Here is a 12154-nt window from a genome sequence, read left to right as displayed (position 1 = left end):
TAAGAAGGAAAATAAACATGGCAAGTTTATGCCATGGCATATGTACATGGCAATGTACAATTGTACAATGTACAATTTATGTACATGGCAATGTACATGGCATAGAAATGCACAACATACATTTACTTCTCTCTCTCTTTTTCATGGACTCTATTTTAAATACCTGGCAGTATAAGGAATTCTATAATTCATGACAAGATGCACACCAGAAGAAGGAAAACAGTCACCTGTGAAGCTTCTGCAGACACAGCAGAGATACAATAAAAGAGAACTCCTAAAAGAGTCACCTTGAAAAGTACTGAGGCACAGCATTCATCTTCACAGCAGGGAACAAAGAGGAAACACATTACAGCTTCCAATACACACAGTGGTAGTTAAGAGAATGAAGTTTCTCGGTGAAAGCACATATTTCAGTTTATAAATTCTTTTATCGTCTTGCTTTCCCTCCTTGACAAAGTTTTGACATGATTGTCTATACTCCCATTGGGCTGAAAAAGAGAACATGCCACAAGTGCAGAGATGACTGGCATGAAAACACTTTTATGAGCAGTTGAAGAGATAAAACAGTTCAAAAAGAGACTAAGCAAATTCCTGGTGGACAGGTTAATCAGTGGCTATTAAACACCCACCAGCTGGCTCCAAGTCAGGAGCTCAGTAACCAGCTGAAGGCTGGAAGCTTGGAAAGTGAGGCAGGGGAAGCATTTGCTGTTAGCAACTGTTCTAGACAGGAGGCTGGACTAGGTTTGGCTCAGTGTGGCTTTCCTTATGGCCCCCCATTATGTCGCGCAACGACTCTGCACCATACCCACTTTCACTCCAATTATCACACACTGCATGCCAGTCCTGGGCCCCTCACACATGCAGGGCAAGAAGACACAGTGAGAGCATACATTGTTTTTTTCTGAGTAGATGAGCTACACGAGATGTTTGACAGGAAGCAGGACAGCAAAGTAGCCCAGTATCACTAGTTCTCTGAATAATACTAAATACTTACTTGGACCCAGCCCTTGGAAAAAAGGTTCTTTACCAGCCTTCAGAAAATTATGATTCTGTTTTTTCTCTACAAAAGCTCATTAAAGAAAATTCTTCGTGGTCTGGATGGTTACCAAGCCACCAATGGATTTTCTGGTTGCTGTTGCCCAGGCAGATCTTTCTAACGCAAATAACAGGTAAAAGGTTTATATTTTATGCCAGATGGTACCCAACTATCTGACAACTCCGTCCTTAATGTGTTAGCTCATTATTGATTGCACTTCAGGTGAAAATTAATGTAGCCTGTTTTATTTTTAAATGTGTCCCAAATGGGGATCCACAGTAGTAGATGTTTGGGGGGGGGGGGGGGGGGGGGGGGGAGGAAGGGGTATTTCCACCTTCTTAGTATGCTGTGGTTGACACAGATTTATTAGAGTTCCTCTAATATATGTAATATACTTCCATGCGCAAGTGTGTGCATGTGTGTGTGCGTCTGTGCTAATTTATATTAGCTTATTTTATCTGATGCTGTGTGTGAAAACATGTCCATTTATTTTATACATACATACATCTAAAAGTATTGTTTTTATTTATTTTAAAATCCTTACGATTAAAATAAAATAAAATAAAATAAAATAAAATAAAATAAAATAAAATAAAATAAATATACCTACACTGGAATTCCACTGAATAAGTAACAGAAGATATGACCCCTCTGAAGAAACTATTGCCATGGCCAGGGATAGAAACCTCCTGATCTGGCTCATGGCACAACCCAGAAAACCCTGAGGGATCTGGCTGCATCCCAGCAGCCTGTGATGACCTGCATATGGACAGCTATTCTGCCCAGAGCCTCCAGTATGGGACTCACCTTTGGCACAACCTGTACATTAAAACCTGAGAACAACCATACAAATTAAGACCACGACCCATCTCGCCTGGTAGTCCTGCCTCTGGCAGTGCCCAAGAGAAGGATGCTACAGTCCTGTCGTTTCCCTGGAACACCCTTTTCTTCTAGAATTTGGGATCTGGGGACTTCCTGAACCAGAGGTAACACCTTTCTGCCTTGGATGGATTGCACTTCTGTAAATTTTTCTCATCATTTTTTGAGCCCATGTGAGAACATTTTGCACCTTTATATCCTGTAGCAATAAGAGCAACAGTTTAACCACTCATTACATGAAAAATGCATTCTTTCTTTTACTCCGAACCTTTTCTCAAAAAAAAAAAAAAAAGGGAGCTTCAAATAAAATCTTTATGATAAAAAGTGAACAGTCATTCCAATTCACCTTCTGCATGCCCTTCATAACTTCATAGAGCTCTATTATATCTTTATCCTCACTCCACTAAAACACCTCTTTCCAAGGCTAAAGAAACGTACTGTACATCTACATTATCTCCTAAGTTTTGAAGAGTCTGGATAATACATTTCACAAGGAAATTCTTCCAGTTTCTTACTTCCTGCAATATCACATCAGGCTTTCTCTTTTCAGCAGTACCAAAGAACTAATCAGGCTAGATATGAACAACTGGAATACAGAAAATGATACACAATGAATCAAGCATGTATTTCTTTTTGATGCTTGCCATTTGTAAGCAGATGGCCACTGAAACACTCTAAAAGCAAAATGAGAACAATATGTCCTATATGGGTAAAACTCAGGAGGAAAGTGCTATGGTGCACAAGAGCCAGAAATTTAAATCACACAGACAATGTACCTACTCAAAAACACCAAATGTCCAGTAACATTAAAGTTATATCTCTTTTTGTAAAATGTACATATATGCACATTCCGCTGCTATGCGTGTTAGTCCCAGATGGGAATCAAAAATTCTGGAGGACTTACCCAAAGAACAGCTGAAAAAGGCTGAATTCAGTGTCTTGCATTCAGCAATGAGCTGCAATTTTTGAGGCAGATCCTGTCCCCACCTCTGCAGGTCCCCCACAAATCCTGCTAAGAGAACCGGGGAAGTTCGGCATCTAGGAGCATCCTTCTCTTGGAAGACAGAAATACCTAGTAAGGAAGCATTCCCTAAAAAGAAAACTGATTTATTCTCTTGCTTTCCTAGGCTCATGAAAAGATATTTAAACCTCCACAGAAAAACTTTCTTTGCATGGATTTCCTCATAAATTAACCTGTCTCCATTTTGAAGCTGTGTTACAAGTTGCAGCCACTTGTGCCATTGCCATCAGGTTGCAGCCCCATGCTTTTTAGAAGAGCTTGCTGCCATCCTGCCATTACTGACAATGATACACAGTATTATCCTTTCAAGGGATGTAAATATCAACACTTGACTGACTTTTCCATCAGGTTGAGAAGCTGTTCTCCCATATTTAGTGAATTAATCAATAAAATGCAATTTCCTACAGTATGTGACAAACCCTTGGGAGGCCAAAAATAGACTGAATGCTAGATTTATCTTATGGATTTTCCCATGATTCTTACCACCAAATTCACAATGAGAAAATACACAGGACAGTGTTATATGTCATTGGTGTCAAACTATTAATTAGCTAACACTAAATTATCTGATGTGAAAGCTACCTGTAGGTTTCAGAGCTAGTCTGCAGACTAGGAGTGGGAGGTGAGGAGAGGGTAACACTCATCCCACTGTGTTGAATCTGCCTAATAAGAGGATGAAGTTCTCAAGCTCGTGTTGAAATTTCCTGGTGAAAGTGAGGATGAAGTGCCCAAGCCCAGGCACCGATAGTGCTGGGAACTTTGGAGGCTGAGGTGAGGTGACGTTACTTGACCCCTGGAACGGGGAAGTCAAGGAGGCAAAGAGCGGAGAGAGTCAGTTAGCTCTCCAGTTAGCTAGCGTGTTACAAGGATGACAGGATATTTAGAGTAGGAACTACTGCAGCACCTCTACCAGTAAAAGAAAGATACATGGACAGTTTTCATTTAGATTTCCATCCCTTCCAAGACCTTTCTAATATTTCAGGAGCCCAGCTCACAGGCTTCTGGGCTGAAGATGGTTCTAGGGCTGACTGGGACTTTAGGGAGGAGGAGAAGAAAGGAAAGAGGGATGAGAAACTCACCAGGGAACTCATGCACCCTTTTTTTCCTGGAGATTTAGCTCTGTTGGAGCATACTTCCATCCCCACAGTGTGATGGATAGATGTCATGGAATCAGAGAATTGTTCAGGTTGGAAAAGACCTCTAAGCTCACTTACTGCAACCTTTAACCCAGTACCAAACTCCATCACTAAACCATGCTACTAAATTGTAAGTTTACATGTTTCTTGAAGACCTCCAGGGATGGTGACTCCACCACTTCCCTGGGCAGCCTATTCCAATGCTGCACAACTCTTTCAGCAAAGTTATCCTAATATCCAACCTAAAACTCCCCTGGTGCAACTTTTCTTATCACTTGGTGCTTGGGAGAAGAGACCGATCCCCACCTCGCTAGAAACTCCTTCAGTGTAATTGTAAAGTATAATAAGGTCTCCCTTGAGCTTTCTCTTCTCCAAGCTAAACAACCCTAGTTCCCTCAGCCACTCCTCATAAGACTTATTTTCTAGACCCTTCACCAGCTTCATAGCCCTTCTCTGAACATGCTCCAGCACCTTGATGTCCTTCTTGTAGTGAGGGGCCCAAGACTGAACACAGTACTCGAGGTGCAGCAAATAATGTGTCTCCGCAGGTTAAATGGAATGAACCCATAAATACCCTGCTGGAAAGCACTGACTTAGTATAAGTGGTGTAAAATGGAGGGAAAAAAACAAAACACCACCACAGGAATTCACACACCCCTTGCTTGCATAAACACTCTGTTCCAAAGTGATCTGGTATTGCACATATCTAGTCATGAAGATAAAAAATAACTAATAAAAATTTCTCTAACACTAGCAGCACTAATGTCCTTTCTTCCTTCTTCAGATACTTTTCAACTTCATCCTTCAAATCACGTAAGGGAACAGTCAGGAAAGCAAACAGATCTAAGTTTGAAGCTCTAAAAGGTAAATAGTAGAGCAATCCTACTTCAATTGCAGTGTGCATTTTTGGAAAAAGACAAAGTATTTGTACCCAGCCAGCAAAAGTGTTGTTTTATTCTGGAACACTAACAAAACTACATATCTCATTTCCAGTATGGCTTTCATTGCTTCAAGCTGAGTATGAAACCAGACTACAGAAGTAACTAGAAATGTATCCACAATTAATACAATGCTACATTTCTATCACAACTTTAATTATAGGAATTCCTAGCTCTTATGTGGTAAAAAAGTATTCAGGAGTCTGAAACACAAATTTGAACAAACTTATATGTGGGCAAAATTCTGTGACACTGCCAACAAATGCAGAAAGGGCAGAAAGCTTAAAACTTATGCACATTTGCTATGAATACAGTAATGACTCACAAGTTCAGATCATTTGTCTTTCTCTCTTTTTTTTTGCCATGTAGTTGTTCAGGAGTGAAAAAAAAAGATAGCTTAAAAAGCTACTGGGGGATTTTCTTGGGTGAAAAAACATATGAAAAGCATTTGTTTATGCAAGTTAACATCAGCAATTCTTGTCTTCCATGAGAAAACCTGCATAACTGTCAACATATGGTGTTACTGCAGGTAAGAAAAAACATTAGCAACTACAGTGTTGGCAGCAGTAGCCAACGTGAAGTTCTTGAGCTGTGTGTAATTCATAAGCAGTTCAAATATAGCTCCTATGCACAGCTAAAGGTTTCTACTGATGATGTGATTGCCACATTATCTGAAACTTTAGCTATGCAAGAAACAAACAACAGGTTGGGTTGAGGCTGCCAGTGTCAGCTTATAAACAGTCACATGAATCCAGGTGCAGGGAAGCAGAGGAGATGACATTTCCATCCATATTGAACTTTCTTCTGAAGTTATTATATCAGATGAGATGTAATATTCATATAAGGTATGATTGCTTGGTTTGCTTAGTCAAATCACTGTTCTTATAAATATGGTTCTGCATAACCAAATATCTGATCAGCAGCATCAAATCCTAATCAATACTATCAGTAAGCTGATGTACTCATTTGGGATCATAAATTACTAGAAGATGGTATGACTGTGGTTAAATGGCCCTCGCTATAACCAGATACTGCAAGATGAAAAGGCTCCTTATGAGAGCTTGAAACCCTACGTCAACGTAAATAATCCTCCAGGCACTCCAAACAGACCACTCCCTGGCAGGATGCTGAGGAGTCTGGAGAAGCTCTTACTTTTCCTCTCAAGAGTTCTCCTTCTCCATCCCATACTCTCTTCTTCCTGCGTCCCACTGAAAGTCACTGCAGAAACAGCATCAATGGAAACTTCTTTGGTTTCATTCCCACTAAATTATGTGTGAATGTAGCAGACAGGACTCAACTTGAGTCACTCTAAGAAACAGATTTCCTGAAAGAAGTAAGAAAAATAAAGAAACACTGCTAATACCTCTCTCCCATATGGCACAAAAAAAAAAAAAAAAAAACAAAAAACAGTTTGCCTGTTCCCAGCTCGCAGCCCTTGGTCATTCCCCTGCTGAACTCCAGCTCTCTCAGTGAAACTTCTCCCCATGCCTGTCTCTGAAGTGTTCCCATCAAAGACAGAAAGCGAACAGCATGTCCTCCCAGGAGGAGGACAAAGGCTGGACAACTTTGTGACTGCTCTGCAGTCATTCCCTGCAGCTATGAAATCCTGCTCGTCACCCTCTACATACATTTTCAATATGACCCAGTCTTCAAAACATAGAAACTTAAATCAGGAAGAGTTCATCTCCAGCCTCGCCACAAAAGACTACATACTTCAGTCCCCAAAGACATCTGAACCTCCCTCACAGAGCTTAGACTAGAATTTGGCACAGATGGATACAACTTGTTCCGGTTTGTAAAACACTTTGTGATGATGGTCTCTAACCATGCGCCCATTGTTTTGTTCCTCAACTCAGTTGAATAATTCAAGTTATACAGATTTCAGCGTGTCCCTATGGAAAACAAGGAAAGCTAAGGAAATATGGCCTATGCTTTCCCAAAGTGACTGCTGGGATATCAAAGCAATCATTATTACTGTAACCAGGTGTGTACACTTATTAAAACAGTTCTTCATTTCCACTGGTTAATTCAATCAAGTTTTGTATTTGATTTCTAACATCATTTTCCTGTCAGTAACTACTAGTATGAAGCCTTGTGACACAAAAATGTCAAGCTACTGGTATTCATCTGCATTTGCGAGACTTTTTGAGATTGCTTGGTGTCTCCCCAAGGAAACAAGCAAACAGCCTCAAGATAATTTCATCCTGCAAAAGGGTGAGATGGCAACAGCCTTATAGCTAATGTACAAGACCATCCTTCCATTCCTCTTTGAAGAAAGACTTGAGATAGGAAATGAGATGCTGGCCCAAAGAGGGAAGAGAGCTGTGGTCAGGTAGGATTCCCACAACCTACCGAAAAGCCTGTGCTTGAACATGTCCATATTGAAAGGTCTGCAAATTTCTCTTTAATTATGTTAATGTATTATATCTGCTATAAACACTGAACCTTGAGGAACAGATTTTGCTGTCTACGACTTTTATTTTCAGCCACATTGTGCCACCAGTTACCATGACCCTTCTCCACAGCTGCTGTCAGAGGCACAAGGAATATCTGTTCTAAATCAATGTTTTAAGACACTAAGCCAATTTTTAAGCTAAGGAAAGAGATGTGGCTCAGAAAGCTAGGCTGAAAAACTCTATACAGCTTCACTGACCTACATTAATCAATGAAACTTCCATCTCAAAAGGCAGGTGAATAATTATTTTTTACGAAGTAATCTTTAGTGTGCCAGCACTTTTTTTTTTAGTAAAAACATTGTTACCTGTAAAAATCCTAAAGCACTGGTTCCTCTTTGCAGTTTCTCCTAAGAGATTAAAGAGCTTGTTTCCAGCATACTGAGATTAAAAAGCTTGTTTCCAACACACTGAGATGTTACTGTACTCTGATTAATGTCTTTGGCAAATGGGATAAAGGAGTTTGAGTTCTCTTGCTGCTCAACCAAGTCGAGTGTGTTTTCAGGGCTATCAGTGAGTGATGTTTACCAGAACTCACCTCAGTCATCCCTTCTGTGTTATTTATAGGAAAATGCTAACAGGAGTAAAAACTGGATATTCCTAGTTGCTGCTGAAAAACTAGAGGTAAGGGAACATATTTGTTGAGTAAGTAGGTACCACGCACAGGTGTACACACATACAGACATACATATATACACACATACATTTCTGTATAGACATACTTTTCCATTAATAAGCACTGATTACGTATTCATAGGTTACTTGCTTAAAATGATTATATGTAATTACCAATTTTTATATCTCTGAAGATGTATTCAGTCAGTCATAAGCAATCTGATTATTCTCAGTGTCTCTTCCCTACTACAGTAGGAAACGCAAAAATAAACCAGTGACTAGTAAGAGTGTATATAACAGACACACATGCAAAATAAATAAATAAATAAATAAATAAAAATGTACTATTTACCATGTTATTGATACCCTACATGCATTCTTCTGATAGGAAAGATATTCTATTCTTGCTGATGTACTATGTTGCTACTATTTTTTTCAACAATTCTTACTATGTGATCACCTAATATGCGTTAATTCCTGACACTTTCTGCCAGTACCTTCTCTCCTGCTTTCTCTCTGCTACAACAAATGAAAAACATTTTAAGACAGAGGAGCAAACGTTTCATTTTGTTTCTCATAGAGGCTTATCTCAACAGTACAGCAATGCCACTTTACTACAACTGGCACTGAGAACTGATTTGTGTTCATCAGCATTCACTTGCTGCCTGAGCATCAGCTCTTGAAGCTTCTGATTTTCATAAATAGTCACCCCTTCAGTTATTAACTGTACTGAGTGGGTCTGCTCTGCAGCCCAGAGCAAGAACAAAATCGATAAGCTCTGGTAGCAAGCATCAATTCTCTGATTGCAGATGTATTTATAACAAGACAATTTTCCAGAATTAGGTCTATATTATTTAAAATATGCAAAGTCAGGACTTGAGAAAACCACGTTCTGTTATTCAGTCTTTGACATTATAATGAGAATGAGACAGAGAATATTCCAACAAGTTAACGAAGGAGACTTCTGTCTCCATTAAACTGTATTTTTCTAACCATATCCCTTACTAATAAGATACTTGCAAGATCATCCTTCTTAACCCTTTTCTCTGTATAATACCCTGGATTATTTCTTAATATTTTTAATGATATTATTACACAGTTATCTAGTTATCTGAGGAAATAGGGGAGAAGTACAAAAAAAAATTAAAAAAAAAAAAAAGGAAAGAAAAACTGACCTTCCTCTAATTACCTTTATTAATAGCAAAGAGTTGTTGGCCTGCCTTTGTTTTCCTTGCTTCTTATTCAAGCTGTTTTCTCTGTAGTCACTAAAATATTTATATATACTTCTCTGAAAATCTCAGCCTAAGGGATTTAAGATTGTGGTCCCCAGCGAATTTCAATGGACCCTGACTATCTAACTGTTTCAAATGCCTTGGAAAATTCTAGCCATTATTTCTTACAGAAAATTAGTATCTCCGTATTTTTTTTACCACTTATTAATACATCTGTTTCCTTTTAAAACATAGATAATTTAAGTACCTCTGTTTGAATGGGTAAAAAAATGAGGACAGAAAAAAACGAGGCTGTTAAAAGATTAACATGAGTCTGCTTCACTGTGACTGTAGCTGTAGTGGCTTTCCACATATGATAGTCAAAGAACAGAAGTAACATGTTTATTCACTGATACATCTGGAAAAACTAATAAAGCACTGAAACAGCTGAGCCGTATTTCAGTAAGCCATATATGCTCTGAACTCAGTATTTGAGTATGCAACCCTTAGCTATATATGTATCGTTCTCTCTCACGGAAATAGTCTCCATTATTTTGCTCGGTTACTATGATACAGTGTTAGATATTCCCTAATTAACCAAATGAGAGGAGTTTATGAAGTTTTTTCCTCCTGTTAGTTATTCTCTTTGTATCTCTTTTCATTGTTGAAAGTCTGGCTTATCTGCAAATTCTGCATTTCAGGTGATATTAAGTGGTGGAGAAAATATAATCAATCCTCCACAGCAAATGCAGAATGACTAGCACATTTGCAAGCGGTCCAATAACAGATACATCCTTCTTGTTACTACTGTGTGAGCTCTTCACTTCTGTCACTGTTATCCCCCCCTCCAAGGGTTTCCAGCCTGGAGTTCGCACGCCCGGCGATGCGTTTGCACTCACCACACTCACGATGCAGCGATTGCCAGTGAGGATTTGTAACGCTTCCCCCTCGCTCATCGCTCCCCGTCCCTAGCCGTGCGTTTGTCTTCCACAGGCTTCATCTGGCTGCAACAGCTGATGTGCCTACAGGCGGGGGCTGGCGAGCACGTCTCCGACCTGCTCTGTGACTCAGCATCCAGGAGGCCTTCAGGAGCCCAGAAACCACGGGCTGAACATATCCCTCACCCCTCGGCCACCGCCTGCTTCCCCCAGCTCAGGAAGGGCAGAGGATGCGAGGATGTAACCCTGTGCAAGAGCGGGCAGGATACAGCTTGCACAAGCAGCAGGGAAACCGCTAAGCTGGGGGGCTGCCCAACGATGTGTGCATTCCCACGCAGAGGGCTTCAGGCTGACGACTGCTTGATGGATTGTTAGTGGAACACGAGTATGTAATATTTATGTCCTCTCTTCTGAAATGGGCAATATGAGCACTAGCGGACCTCTGGTGCAGCATTTTCCTAGCTGATTATTCAGTTCCTCATATATTCCTTACGGACTTTTACCAGGTAATTAATAACCCACCTCAAGCTGTTCCTTGAGGCAGGAGTCCTTACGTGTCTCTGTACGATGTGACATAAAGACTGGCATCCTAACCGGACCATCAGGTGCTATTAAATGCAAATGTCAGATAACAAGGTAAATTCAAAAAAAAAAAAAAGAGGCAGCTACCCAAGGAAGGGTAGCACATGGCATTCCTGTTGTGACCGTCTGTGATACCTACTGGTAGCACCTTGGTAATTCAGATCACAGAGCAAACAGCTTTCAGCCTTATTAAACTAACTGTTTCTCAATGCTCTGTGACAATATGTCTATCTGAAAGTACGGATATACCTTCAAGTTGCTGAACACAGAATATAAAGTATTTCTGTTCTATTTTCCAAACTACAGTGCCTTCTAAAACATGATTTTTCATATACACAAAATATTAATGATATATACCTTTTTAATCATTCATTCTGTTAAATCATTTAGTAAGCAAAAATTATGTAATTTAACTGCTCTTTTAAAAGGTGGTATCTTTACTGTATACCTACACTGGTTAGACAACAATTTTCTTGAATATATCCTAAGCTGTCAAATGTCCAAATGAAAATAATACAAATGCTTTTAAAATCTCTGTCTCTCTCTCTCACTCTCTCTTTTTATTTTCCAGCAAATGACAATTAGAAATAGCTGCCCTTGTACGTAAAATCTCAGGCAGTACTTAGTTTTCTGAAGGACAATAAGGACAGGTTTGTCTCTTCCCTTGTCAGCCCAGTCTTTTATCCAAAATGAAGCAGTTTGATCATAGTTATTTACAGGACAGTCAAGCAATAGATTCCGGGACCCTGTTTGCCACATATTTCAGTGTAGCTTGCAAATGTTACAGAGGATTTACAATAAGAGGAATAAAAGTCAATGAAATTTCTTTGCCATTATTTGCTAAGGACCTCTAATAAAATAGATCATGTTATTATATTGATTAAGCTCAGTGAATGCCCTGCCCCTCCCCACAATGCAGTCATCTATAGCAGACAAAAATTGATCAGAAATGCACACTCCTGAACAAGCTGCAGGATTTGAAAAAGTATAGCAGTATTTATTCTCAGCAATATTTAAACAACGATTTTACAACACCCACGCTGGCAGGATCCATGCAGCCATATCCGACCGAGAATCCTGACGCTGCATTCCAGCACAGATATCTGAGTCAATGTAACCACACTGCATCATCATAATCCTGCCTCAGCATATTCCCTCTTCTGCACACAAATCTACAAAGAAAAAATACCCTGTTTTACCTGAGGTGGTGAATCCTTTCTTGTCCTTTTGTTCATAATAACTATTCCAAGTTTGTATCTTTGCAAAGAATACAAGGATGGTTGCACCAATAAACTTCACAGATCCTCTCCTGCGGCAGAAAGCAAATTACAAAAAAAAAAAAAAA

At 39.6% G+C, this 12154-nt stretch overlaps 1 protein-coding gene across 5 annotated transcripts in view; it reads right to left on the bottom strand.

The window, feature by feature from the left end:
• Nucleotides 1-12154, bottom strand: part of CNTN1 (contactin 1) — a 250764-nt gene that overhangs the window by 137663 nt on the left and 100947 nt on the right. The window contains exon 3 of one of the 5 annotated variants that reach the window (XM_040551253.1): nt 12009-12118. The exons of 3 other annotated variants lie outside the window; for them this stretch is intronic. The gene's annotated coding sequence lies outside the window, so the exon portion shown is untranslated. Of the gene's footprint in view, nt 1-2819; nt 2925-12008; nt 12119-12154 lie in introns of those variants that run through there. One more of the 5 variants, XM_040551261.1, reaches the window with a different exon arrangement.

This window comes from Cygnus olor, chromosome 1 (assembly GCF_009769625.2).
Source record: "Cygnus olor isolate bCygOlo1 chromosome 1, bCygOlo1.pri.v2, whole genome shotgun sequence".
Lineage (NCBI taxonomy): Eukaryota > Metazoa > Chordata > Aves > Anseriformes > Anatidae > Cygnus > Cygnus olor.
The sequence above is the reverse complement of the archived record's forward strand: the minus strand, read 5'-3'. Positions and strand labels throughout refer to the sequence as shown.